The sequence below is a fragment of the Phoca vitulina genome, unplaced genomic scaffold (assembly GCF_004348235.1).
Source record: "Phoca vitulina isolate PV1807 unplaced genomic scaffold, GSC_HSeal_1.0 scaffold10, whole genome shotgun sequence".
NCBI lineage: Eukaryota > Metazoa > Chordata > Mammalia > Carnivora > Phocidae > Phoca > Phoca vitulina.
In genome coordinates this window covers 42605222-42618675 of record NW_022589713.1, presented here as the reverse complement: position 1 = coordinate 42618675, position 13454 = coordinate 42605222, and the positions used below count along the sequence as shown (strand labels likewise).

The 13454-nt window shown below is 47.6% G+C and overlaps 1 protein-coding gene across 1 annotated transcript in view; it reads left to right on the top strand.

The window, feature by feature from the left end:
- The first annotated feature begins 432 nt into the window (after nt 1–432).
- The window catches only part of TRAK1 (trafficking kinesin protein 1), a 182488-nt gene continuing 169466 nt past the window's right edge, over nt 433–13454 (top strand). Inside the window, exon 1 of the mRNA XM_032408906.1 lies at nt 433–715. The gene's annotated coding sequence lies outside the window, so the exon portion shown is untranslated. The remainder of the gene's footprint in view (nt 716–13454) is intronic.

Here is a 13454-nt window from a genome sequence, read left to right as displayed (position 1 = left end):
GAGCCCCGCGGCGCGGGTAAAAGCGTAGGGCGGGCCAAGGGCCGCGACAGCAGAGCAGAGGGGCGCGGCTCCCGGCGCCCCGGGCGCGCTCCGCCATGCGAGCATCCTGGAGGGCGGCCCGCAGGTGGCGGCGCAGGCCGGCGGGCGGGCGGGGCGGTGGAAGGGGAGGGCTCGGCGCGCGTCGGGCGGTGACGGCAGCGCGGAGGGGAGGTGCGAACCGCCCGCCCGCGGGGGAGCCATGGCGAGAGGCCGCGCCGCGGCGCCCGCATCAGTGCCCGCGTCTGCAGCAGCGCCCCCGCCCGCCGCCCCGGGGCCCACCCCGCCGCCGTCCCGGCGCGCATCGAGCCCGTGACGCCCGCGCGCCGCGAGCGAGGCGCCCCCCCCCGGAGAGGGGCTGCGCGCGGGAGGGAGCGCGGGGCAGCCCGAGCACCCCGACGATCCCCGCGTCCCGGCGCCGCGGACCCCCAGCCCGCGAGCGCCAAGGCGGCGGCGGGCAGCAGGAGAGGAGGGGGCGCCGAAGCCGAACCCCGCAGCGTGCACCCCGGTGCCGCCCGGCCGGCTGCTGCGGAGGGAACCGGAGCCGCCGGGCGGCCGGGGCCGGGCCGAGGACAACGAAGAGGAGGCGGCCAGCAGAGCCGAGCGCCCGGGTAGCCCCGCGCGGGAGGCCCCCGGGACCGCGTCTGCTACGGGGCCGCGCTCCGTGCGCCTCTCACGGGTAAGACCTGGGTCCGCGCATCGGGCCCGGGGGGCGGGGGGTGGGGTGGGGACACGGGTGTTCGCGGAGTGTGGGCGCGTGATGTGGCGGTGACGGCGGGAGAGGCCGGGCTCTGGGACCCTGAGGGGCAGTACCCCTCCTGCATTGACCGCACCTGTGGGAGACCCTCGCGGGGCCCCAAAAGGTGCCCATAGGGCATGGTGTCGGTCACACCGCGTGGCCTGGATTCCGGGCTTCGGCACTCCGAAATGACAGTGAGGCGACCTTCAAAGAGCCCCGAGCTGAGCCAGGCCAGAGAGTGAGCTGCACCCCGGTGCCCACTCACCCGCAAAACTAATGTAAATTACATCTTCTGAGTGTGTCTGGGACCGAACGGGTGGCTTTTAGGAACCTTCCTTTCAGTTCTGAGAGTTAACAAGTTACTTTTGTCACTTTTTTGACATGAGTTTTTAAATCCTTTTCGAATCTCCAAGGTCAGCCACTTGCAGGTAAAAACAAATGTGATGAAGTGTAGTTTCTTCTTTTGTAAAGTTGTGTTTAGGGAAGCCCAAGTCCAAAGCCGAGCTGCTCCTGGGGTTGGCGCTGGATGCACACGAGCCCTTGAAGCCTCTGTGCTTCGAGCCCTTCCCTGCACTTGCTCAGAAACTGAAATCATCGTTCACTTTGAGCGCCTCCGAAGTACGAGTGTTTAGGCTTCTGATTTCTTTTTGAAAAAGTTGTTTTCTGATATTCTTCACCAGAACTTAATTGCTTCAAACAAATGTGTAAATGTTGTCCACAAGTGTGTGGGCAGGATGGGTACCCTTTCCTGGAGCATCTTTTGTTTATCTGTGGCAGGGAGTGACAGACAGAGTGACAAGCTGGGAACAGGGTCCTTTTCAGTTTGCGACTGCAAGAGCAGCCGGGAGGGAGGTGGCTGAGCAATGCCCAGTCCTGAGCAGTCTGCACTGGGGAGGGTCTTCCTTCCCCCCGCCCCAAAAGCCAGGGGGGTATGACAGGCAGGGAGTTGGACCTGGACCTGGAGTGACAGATGGCACCTTCCTCTCTGTCTTGGGTTGGAAAGATCATGCCTGTGTGCCCTTTGATCTCTGACCCCAGTTTTATCACAGAAGTGCCCAGACAAGCATAGGCCGGGCCACCTGGAGAGCTGAGCTGAGCAGGGCAGGGGGTTGCTGAACCGGGTTAGAAAGCCTGTGTCCATGTGCAGCAGGTTTGGCAAGAGTTGGGTCTCAGCTTGACCCCAGCATGAGCCGGTTCCTGTTTGATTCCCCAGGGGCCTGTGAGATTTGGTTTCCCATCCCCAGCTCTTCCTGGAGGGTGTCTCTACCCTGGCTGTGTTGATGTTCCTTCTAAAAGGACACAGGCCTTTTTTTTTTTTTTTAAAGATTTATTTATTTATTATTTATTTGAGAGAGAGAGTGCGAGCGTGCTCTTGGGGGAGCATGGGGGGAGTGGGGGCAGAGGGAGGAGGAAAGAGAGAATCCTAAAGCAGACTCCCCACTGAGCCTGATGGTGGGGGGCTGGATCCCAGCACCCCAAGACCATGACCTGAGAGCCTAAATCAAAAGTCTGCCGTTCAACAGACTGAGCCACCCAGGCGCCCCAGGACACAGGCCTTTGAGTGGAAAACCTGGATTCAAATTCCAGCTCCTCTCTCTTTACTGGCTTTGTGACCTTGGGCCCTTATTTAACCTCTTTGACCTGGCTTTCCCTTCTCTGGGATTGCCTGCCTCCCTGGAACAAACAAACCTCATTGGATTGTTACAAGGATTAAAGAGTGTTTTAAATGAAAGTGTTCGTAAAAGTTTGACTAAATGATGTGAGAGGGTTTCCAGGTCTCATTCCAACATGACTAGGTGTGTGACTTGGTAACCTTTTTCAGCCCTAACAGGGATAAATAAAGTGGATATTATAATACTAATTTTCTTTCTTACAAGTTTGCTGTGAAGGTCAAATCAGATCATGTAAAAGGGCTTTGAGGAGCGCCTGGGTGGTTCGGTCGGTTAAGTGTTGGACTGTTGATTTCAGCTCAGGTCATGATCTCAGGGTTGTGAGTTTGAGCCCCACGTCAGGCTCTGTGCTGGGCTGGAGCCTGCTTAAGATTCTCCCTCTCCCTCCCTCCCCCAAAAGGGGGCTTTGAAAATAAAAGCGATATTTGCACTGAAAGGAGTTCCTAAACTTTCAGTTTCCAAACCAAGACCACCTTACCATTTGCCATCTGATGTGGACTTCCTTCCGGTCATTGCTTTCTGAGCCCCAGCCTCTGACCTGGCACACAGTAGGTCTCTGTAACTGTTAGATGACTCTTGAGTTGACCATCTCACATAGGTTCTTAGATTTTATTTTTTAGTCTCGAGGGAGTGTCTTTTGTCTAGAGACACCGTTGAATGGGCCTTCTGGTTCCTCCCCCCATTTTTGGGAACAAATACTACCCATTCTGACTTGCCACCTTATTAGGTGTATCCAAATGGAGGCCACCTGCAGTGTTGAAAAATTCAACGTTTTAGTGAAGACACAGTAACTAATAGCATATGTGTGAATCTGGATGCCTCTAAGCTACGTATAATGCCAGTGATCAACAGCTGCTTAAAGAAATGCTTTGACATGTGTTTTATGGAGGGACGTGTGGCTTTATGATTCATTGACAAGCTCATTTAATTATGTGTTTGTTAGGAGTGCACCTGAGGTGGAAGAGGATGGCACACAGGTGGAAGGCGAGCTCTTAGCATCCTTGTTTGGGCTTCTGGTCCTGCATTTGAGGAAGGGTTGCTCCCAGCCTCACCTGGTTAGTGGGAGGAGGGCTGTAAATCTCTTCGAAGACCAGCACATGGCAGTGACTTCTAGCGGCCACTCACAGCCAGGTCTCAAGCTGTGAAATGGATCATACTGATGCTTCTTAAACCTGCCCTATAATCTTCAGGGCAAAAGAACCCTGGAAAGGGGGATTTGGAGGTGTAGCCTGAGGTTTCTGGCACTTTTTAGGGCATTTTTCAATGTGCGTTCACTGATTCCTTTAATGGAGAATAGAATGTAGGGTTCATCTGTTTGTTTTAATATAAAAATGCTTTAAATTGTCTTGATTAAAAAAGCACTCAAGGAAGATGCACCTCATTTTCCCTGAGGCTCTGGGAGCTCCCTGCAGCTTAAGTTTGTGTACCCCAATTTAGAATCTTGGAGCTGGATTATTTCTAGAGGCTCTGCTAGTTCCAGACTTCATGATGTGCCTGGACTTTTAAAAGCAGGAGGTCATCTCCTTTCTAGAGGTGAAAAGGGTGCTCCAATATCCAAGGGTATGTTAGTGAATTAAAGAACCACCAGAGTATAAATTATCTGGATTTGAATGTTAAGGAAGACCATGCTCTGGGTATTCAGGGGACTTTGAAATCTTTTTTTTTACCCCTAAGAATTTGTTGAAAATAACTGTGAACCTGCGGATGAAGTGGTTTGACTTTTTCTGGAAGGTGTCCCTTGTAGAATACCATTCAGAGCATTTCTTTCTTTATTTTTATTGCATGCCCCCTTAGTGACTAGACCTAGTTACTAGAGAGTGAGATTATGTTGATTAAAAAATGCCGCTGTCTCCTGAATTATGGTCACAGAGATTAGCTATCAGCAAATCCTACATTGGATTACATAGATGCAGGTTTGTACATGTCACTTAAAATGGGTATTAATTAGAATAATGATAAGGATTTTGATTTTTCTTCTCCAGGTTTAGAGAGAAAAAGCATCTCTGCAAATGGAGAACCCTGGGATTTTCAAAATTCTCCATCAGTTCCTCTGGTGGTTTTGGTAAAGTCAAAAAGTCCTTCCCAGCAGTTCTTTACATCAACAGCCTATGCTGTGGGCCTGGACTTTTTCGAGGGTGCGTTCTGCGAGTTCTCACTTTCTAAGTTTTGCAAAAAGTAGAGAAGGCGGGACCTAGTGTAGGTTGCTTCCTTTTATTATGTTTCTTATCAAATAATTTCCAGTTGGGGATGTGGTCAAACACCCGCCGCCTCCCATTAGAATGTTAGAATAGGTTTGGCTTCATTTGTGTTATTGACTCAGGAATTTGAACCAGGGGGAGCAGGTGAGCAATGAGGGCAGAAGCTGCCCTTGAAGTTGTTGGAAGAGCTTTGGAAAATTTTGCCTGCGGGAGTGGGGAGCAAAATTTCATTTTTGCTATTTATGCCAAAGGGGACTGAGAGTCCAAGTTCATGGTGGGACCACTTGGCCGTGGCCTGGGTGGAGGAGAGTGATGCTCACGAGAGGAAGATCCTGATGGTGCTCTTTGTGCCTGGCTTTTGTTCCCTGCTGTCCTGGCTCCAGCTGGTTGCAGGAGTGTAAGGCTTCACAACCCGACCTGTGGCAGGTGGGCCTGCAGCCCATCAGCATTACCTGGTGGCCTTTTAGCCCTGCAGAACCTCAGACCCCGCCCCAGACTTGCTAAATGTGAATCTGCATTTTTATTTTATTTTATTTTATTTTATTTTATTTTTTTAAGTAGGCTCCATGCCCAGCGTGGAGCCCAACACAGGGCTTGAACTCAAAACTGAGAGATCAAGACCTGAGCTGAGATCAAGAGTCTGACACTTGACCGACTGAGCCACCCAGGCGTCCCATGAATCTCCATTTTAAACATATTCCCAGGTGGTATTGATGCTCAGAGACCTCTTCACCTCGTTGTGGTTCCTCGGAATGTTCTTTCCCCATGCGCGAGGCCAGACTTTGCATATATTGGGAAGAACAAGTGGCCGGTACCCACTTGTTCCCTGCCCCACTGGGGAGAGTTGGCGCTCAAGGTGGGATTCCACCTCTTGCCCTCCCCTGAAAGGAAAGGGGCTGGGGTTTCCCAGAAGAGATTGCTGACCCCGGTCCCTCCCCAACGCCCACCTCTTCCCTTAAATTGTGCACAGTGAACTGTAAAATGGGAAGACCCGAGGAGGGAAGGGACAAGCTGTCGTTCTCAGTCAGCAGTGAGGAAAAACGGTCCAAAATGTGGCCAGTTATTTACCCTCCCTGCCACAGCGCACACCTAAAACATTGGGTGATGTTTCATGTTCTTAAAAATATGCCAGAGTGATGAGTAGGTGGTTGTCCCTAAGTTCTAGCCATCGGGTTGACCCAGCTACCCACACACTCACCTCCTCTTTGCTGAACAGATCGGAAGTGCTGGGTCATATGCGTGGGGCATCGCTAAACAAGGTGGAAGCTAGGGGGAAGGTAGGTGGATCTGACCCCAGTATATAGGTAACCTTTCTCAACCTCCCTTCTTCTGTCCTGCTTTCCTAGCAGCTACAGAGCTCTCAGCCTAGGGTCCTCCTTCTGTAACCTCATGTGGGGATGGGCACAGACAACCCACCTTTGCAAAATTCTCTTTTTCTTGCCCTGGAAGTGCCTAAGACTCCAGTCTGAGAGATGAAAGGAAATCTCTAGGGGTGCCTGGGTGGCTCAGTCAGGTAAGCATCTGCCTTCAGCTCGGGTCCCGGCGTTCTGGGATCGAGCCCCACGTCAGGCTCCCTGCTTCTCCTACTCCCCCACTTGTGCTCTCTCACCCTCTCTCTGTCTCTCTCAAATAAATAAAATCTTAAACAAGAAAAGACAAAAAAATTAAAGAGAAGGAAATCTCTAATGTAATGATCAGCTTTTATTCTTTTTTAAAAAGTTGTGGTAAATATATATAACAAAATTGACCGTTTTGGCCGTTTTTCAGTAGTTTCATGGAATTAAACACATTCACGTTGTGCAGATATCACTGTCATCTATCCCCAGAACTTTTTCATCTTCCCCAACTGCTGCTGTGTACCCATTAAACCCTAACTCCCCATTCCCCCGTCCCTCCAGCCTCGGGCAACCACCATTCTTTTACTTTCTGTCTCTATGAGTTTACCACTCTAGGTGCCTCATTTAAGAGGCATGGTACAATATTTGTTGCTTTGCATCTGGCTTTTCTCACTTAGCGTAGTATCTTCAAGGTCCACCCATGTTGTAGCATGTACCAGAATTTCCTTCCTTTTTAAGGCTGAATAGTATTCCATTGCGTGTATAGACACATGTTGTTTATCCATTCATCCATCTTTGGACACTTAGGTTGCTTCTACCTTTTGGCTGTTGTGAATAATGCTGCTGTGAACGTGGGTGTGCAAATATCTGTTTGAGTCCTTGCTTTACCTTCTTTGGGGTGCATACCCACAAGCAGAATTGCTGGGCCAGTGGTAATTCTATGTTTAATTTTTGAGGAAGTGCCATACCATTTTTCTCAGGGGCTGAACCATTTTATTTTCCTACCAAGAACATACAAGTGTTCCAATTTCTCCACATTCTCACCAACACTTGTTATTTTCAGTTTTTGTTCTGTTCTGTTCTTTCTTTGATAATAGCCATCCTAATGGGTGTGATGGGGTTCTTTCTTTCAAGTCCCTTTTCTTTATTCTGATATTCTCCCAACACTAGCCACAGTCTTTACCTGGCTTTGAGCTGTGGAGAGATCCTGAAAAGTGGAACTCTTACTTCAATCCTTGCTCCTGATTGCTGTTTAACTCTGTGGGCGTCACACTGAATTTACTTAGTAAGTGTGGTGAGACTCAGATGAATAAGATTTCTAGGAGCTGTAGTATTTTAGAGTCTGTGAGTTTATGGTCTTTCCTTCCATTCTTCCCTCTCCTTTTTTATTTTGAATGGGAATGTGGGTGTGTGAGTTGGGAGAACAAGGAGGACAACAGTGGAAAGGCAACTCAATAAGACAGGACATCATGTTTTGTGATTCTGAGTCCAGGGTCCTAAGATAAATTTGGTTTGCCTGTTGGACCTTGCCTTGGAGTAGAGGTGTTTGGTGGTCTAACATCAGAAATCTGGCAACACAGTTGTAATGTCGGCTCCAAAACCGTGGGTTTTGCCCACATTGCAGAATTTCAAATCTGGGGGGCACCTGGGTGGCTCAGATGGTTAAGCGTCTGCCTTTGGCTCGGGTCATGATCCTAGGGTCCTGGGATTGAGCCCCACATTGGGCTCCCTGCTCTGCGGAGAGTCTGCTTCTCCCTCTCCCTCTGCTCTGCCCCCTGCTCCTGCTTGCTGTCTCTCTCATGCTCTCTGTGTCTCTCTCTCTCTCAAATAAATAAATAAAATCTTAAAAAAATTTCAAATCTGGGAAGAAGATTGGAGATTTATTTAAACTAAAGTGGCAGGCAGATTCTTGCCTTGTCCCAGCGTAGTTGGGATTGATGAGCTTTGTGCCAGGGGATTAAAAACACCAACCAACAAATAAAAAACCAAACCTATGATTCAAATAGGCTATGATTCAGGGATAGCAGTATAATGATTTTGAGGAAAGGTGGGGAGAAGGAAAATGAGCAATTTGTTACATGTATGAGTCACTGGTGTTGTGTCTGTGAGTGTCCCAGTTGGACACAGAATTTCTGAGACAATTGGTTTACTGGCTTTGGTAGTAGGGAAGGAAACAGTGTCATCCAGACGGTGGGTATTTCATTTCAACCTTTGCATCTAGAATATGTTTTAAATAAAATGCTGAATCCTATGGGAATTGTACAGTTTTGTTTTATGTACTTGAGTGTGGCATAGCCTTATTTCCATTCATTAAAAAATTAGAGTCTCCGTGCAGAGGACCCAGGCTCGAGCTGTGGCCACCACCTAGTTTTATACAAGAAAAATAAAGTGCACTAAAGCTTGTTAAAAATAATAAATAAATGAATACAAAATTCTCCAGATTTAACAATTTGTTGGGATAAACTGTAGCACACGATTGATACATTTGAAGCCATGTTCTTGTTTTCCCTCTAAGATTGGTGCTTTTTCAGGGTTTAGATATGTTGAAGCTGGCAAAAACTCCGCTTTGGGGCAGCCAATTTCTGAATCCTTACCTCGTAGGATAACCTCATATGGTTATTAAGGGGATTACGTGAATTACTGTGTATGCATGGCTCATGGTAAACATTTTGTGTTAGCCATTATTATTGTTATTGGACTCCTTATGATGTGTTCATCCACAAGTCATTTCAGAGCAGGTATCCTGTGCCACGCCCCAGGGGTGTGGGCCTGAGTTTTTACGGTCCTCACAGGACTAGCCTCCCGGGACCAGGCAGTGATGTGGGCTGTGGATTTTGCTCACCTGACAATGAACTTCCCTCCTTTGGCTTTGAGGAGAACCGGTTCACTTTGCAAGGATCCCGAGGCATCAGAGAAATCCCTTTGGACTTGATATTTGGGCACAAATATCAAGACATTTCCAAGGTCTCTTGTGGAAGGAATGTAGTTTGGTGTTAAGTATTCGAGAAAATATCTTTCTGTTTGAGAAGACAAGCAGAATATTCTTACTATTATAACAGATAAAAGGTATGACAGGCAGATCAGTGGGAAAATAGGCTATAAACTGTTGACTGATGTGGTACGTGTGTTTTTATTGTACTGGGAAGATAGGAAAATAGTTTGTGTTATTAAAAGAGATTAGAAGAGGAATGTCATAGCAACTGTTGAGTGTTAACTTGAACAACTTTTAGCTGAGCTGGGTCTCTTGATACTAGAGGAGAACTGATACTCATATAGAAGGGAACAAAGGGAATAAAGAAGAGCATTTGGTTATTTTATCATCAAACTTACCCTTTTTTGTAGTCCTTTGTGGTATCCTGATTGAGGAGACCGCACGGCCGAGAACCTCAGCGTAATCAAGTGTGAGAATTTCCCTCACGGACTCAGAAGAAGTTGCACCCGCTTTGTTCAGTAGGGCAGAGCAGGGGTGCAGCGTGTAGATTTTGCGAAGAGAAGGCCATGGCAGGGCAGGGGTATCATGAGGGGAGGCGGCCGGCGTCACACGGTGAGCGTGCCCAGGCAGGTGTGTGGTCCCCAGCCTTATCTGCCACCAGAATGACAGACACGCGCCGGGGCTCTGGCATGGCTACAGGTGAGAGAGGGTGGTGACTTCAGCTGGGCAGGGAGGATAGTGTGGATAAAATGGATGGATTCCTTTGGGGGACCTGGAGGAGCTACGGCTTGCCCTTTGAAGAGAAGGTGGTAAGGTTCGGGAGGGGTGGCCTCAAGGATGAGGCTGAGATTTTTGAATTGGGTTATCTCAATTGTGATAACTCGGTTGTGCGGGGGGGTTAAGACGCGCAGGATCCTGCTGGGGAGGTCCTGAATTTGATGTGTTTGTGAGATTTCCTAGTGGAGGAGTTTAGGGCAGTGGGGCGTCTGGGCCTGAGGCTTGGGAGAGAGATCTGAGTGTGAGGGGAGGGTTTGGGGGCCATCGCCGTGTAGACAGTAATAATATCATGTGAGGAAGTGCTCGCAGAGGCCGACCCGAGAGGAGACCAGAAGTGCTGGGGGGAGACAGTGTGCCTGCAGCGAGGAGTGAGGTTCCTGGGTTCTCTCTGCTGTGAGAAGCCCAGTAAGGTAACAGCTAAAATGTTCTTTGGGTTTGTTTATACTTAGTTGGTATGCAAATATTTGTAGAGTTTTATCAGAGGAGATGCGAGCTTCGGCTTCGCCTTGTAAGCACAGTAACGTGATGACTGTGAGGATTCTTGTGGCCTTCAGGAACATTTGCAAGTGTTCTTGCCAAGTATCGTGTGCTTATCTCATGGGTGTCCGTGTTTTATGAATTCCCGAAATTGGTGAGCTCGGAATTAGAGATTTTGCTGCACTTTCTTGTGATTCTTATACATGTAACTTGGGGGTTTACAGTTTGTACTGTTAGAACTGGGGAATCATGGTAAAATTGGAGGGAACTAGAAATTACTTGTTTTAGCAAAGGTAACTTCTGCCACCCCGGCACAATGGATAAAATAAGCAACTTGGTGATGTCCATCAACAGATGAATGGATAAAGAAGATGTGGTATATATATACAATGGAATATTATGCAGCCATCAAAAGGAATAAGATCTTGCCATTTGCAACGATGTGGATGGAACTGGAGGGTATTATGCTGAGCGAAATAAGTCAAACAGAGAAAGACATGTATCATATGACCTCACTGATATGAGGAATTCTTAATCTCAGGAAACAAACTGAGGGTTGCTGGAGTGGGGGGTGGGGTGGGAGGGATGGGGTGACTGGGTGATGGACACTGGGGAGGGTATGTGTTCTGGTAAGCGCTGTGAATTGTGCAAGACTGTTGAATCTCAGATCTGTACCTCTGAAACAAATAATGCAATATATGTTAAGAAAGAAAAAAAGAAGAAGAAGAATGTAGCAGGAGGGGAAGAATGAAGGGGGGGAAATCGGAGGGGGAGAAGAACCATGAGAGACGATGGACTCTGAAAAACAAACTGAGGGTTCTAGAGGGGAGAGGGTTGGGAGGATGGGTTAGCCTGGTGATGGGTATTGAGGAGGGCACGTTCTGCATGGAGCACTGGGTGTTATGCACAAACAATGAATCATGGAACACTATATCTAAAACTAATGATGTAATGTATGGGGATTAACATAACAATAAAAAAATTAAAAAAAAAAAAAGCAACTTGGCAGTACTAACCGCCGGTGAGGATGTGGAAGAAGTGGACGCCTCACGCACCACATACGAAGAACAGGGACCACTTGGAAAATTGGCAATATTTACTAAAGCTGACCATCTACATTATGATGCCAAGATTCATGCCTGGGCATATATTCAACAGAAACGCGTGCTGCCTTCTTAGTTAGTAGCAGCTTTACTCGTGTTAGCCCCCAAGTGGAGAAACCCAAACGTCTATTAACTAGTGACTGTGTAAACAAAATCGTGGTTTATCCCTACGATGCACTACTACTCAGCAATAAAAAGGTATGAGCTATTAATAGATGCAACGAGTACACAAATACTACAGAGAAAATGTTGAGCTGAAGAGACCAGACACAAAAGGATATTCCAGAGGATTCCATTTTTAGGAAGTCCAAACAGAGGCAAAACTATCCTATAATAAGGATCAGAATAGTGGTGGTTACCTACAAGGAGGTATTAACCGTGCAAGGTGGGTGTTTAAGGAAAAATTAATGGGGCTGCATGCATAAGACAATGAAAGGTTCCAGTGAATTTGGCAACTATGAGATTTTAATGCAACATGACGCAAGATAGTTAGCTGTTCCACAGAATTTTTTTAAAAGATTTTATTTATTTGACAGAGAGAGCACAAGCAGAGGGAGAGAGAGGGAGAAGCAGGCTCCCTGCTGAGCAAGGAGCCCGATGTGAACTCGATCCCAGGACCCTGGCCGAAGGCAGCCGCTTAACCGACTGAGTCTTTGCGGTAGTTGATGAAGCTTGGGTGTTTAGTCATTTTTCCTTGGTTTACGCAGGGTGTATAGTTATCACTGTGGCCCAGGGCCAGGCCTAGGGTGACGTGATAAAGGCACTTGCCTAAGGGGTCCACAATTTAAGTAATCAAGAGAAATAATACTTTAGTGCAGTATTTCTAAAAAAAAAAAAAAATCTAAATTAGCACAAAGAAATCAATGATGAACAAAATATCAACGTTTGTCATAAAGACGGAAAGAGTCCGTATTACTGATTTTTCCTTTTGCTTCATGCTCCCCTATGGCTCGGTGGGGCACTGTCGTGGGCCCGAAGACAGAGCAGGTGGAGTGTGAGGCTTGAGAACCGTAGTCTTGGCCTGGATGTCTGACTGACTCAAGAGAGTAAGAAGTGAAAAGGCAGGTTGGTAAAGATTGAATGGCAGTTGATTCTGTTAATGCTTTTCAGTGTTTTGTGAGTGGAAACAACTGTGTTGTGTCTTGGAAAGGATTCTTCTCAGTATATTAAACATTCTGACAAAAGGGAATGATATATACAAGCACTTATGATGGTCCTTCAGATACCATAATTGTTCTTTTCTAAGTTTCTGTGGATTTTGTAGTGTTAACTTATGGCAAGAGTGGCTTGATGTCCTAAATCAAAACAGGACATTGTGAAGGCTCAGATAATTTGTTCATGGCATTAACAAGATATAAAACGCTGTCTTTTAATGTGGAACAGTGTTTAATAGTAGAAAAAATCCATGATTGCCCACCTTTTAGCTAATCGTGTGATTGCTGTTGATATAATTACCTGGTAGGCAGAGTAGAATCTAGTAATTTGCTAGCCTTCATACTGCATGCTTACAAACACATCCATGCTTTTGTATGTTACCAAGCTTGGTTCCTGAACTGTGGCCTTCTTGTCTTTTTCTGGGGAGTAAATCCCATGTATCATATCCATCTGGCTCTTCTTTGTGGTCAGGATGTGTTGCCTGGACTGAGCGAAGGGGGGGGTGTCCCAGATTTTTCAGCACCTCTTCCAATTGCTATGGATACGGTATCAGTGCCAACTGGAGTCTCCTCTCTGTCCCTTTCCGATAGGATTCCCCTTAGAAGCTGAAATGCTTGCCCTTCCTGATGCTAAGGTATAGGTTCTTCAAAGTACTAGAGGACTTTTCAAAGTGTGCTATATGGGAATTACTTTCAAAAAATCGTACCAGAGAGGGTTAAAACTTCCCAGCCTTGTAAAAGCTCACTTCTTTGTTCACGTCCTCCCCACCCCCTAGCCAATTTTGCTGTGTATGGTTTTCTCCTAGCAACATGCAGTGGTCAGTGGGAAAGTCAGGCTGGCTGAGAGCCTCCCTGCCAGAGACGGGCTTCCCCAGACGGTCACTGGGGCTCCTGGAGGGGCCGGTACCCTGTACCCTGGCGTCAAGGCACAGCTGATGGCCCACTGGCCTTTCGTGGGATCTGGACAAGTTTTTCATTAGGAGTTCCATTTCTTTCATAAAGATGGGGTTATTCAGATCTGTTCTTTCCTC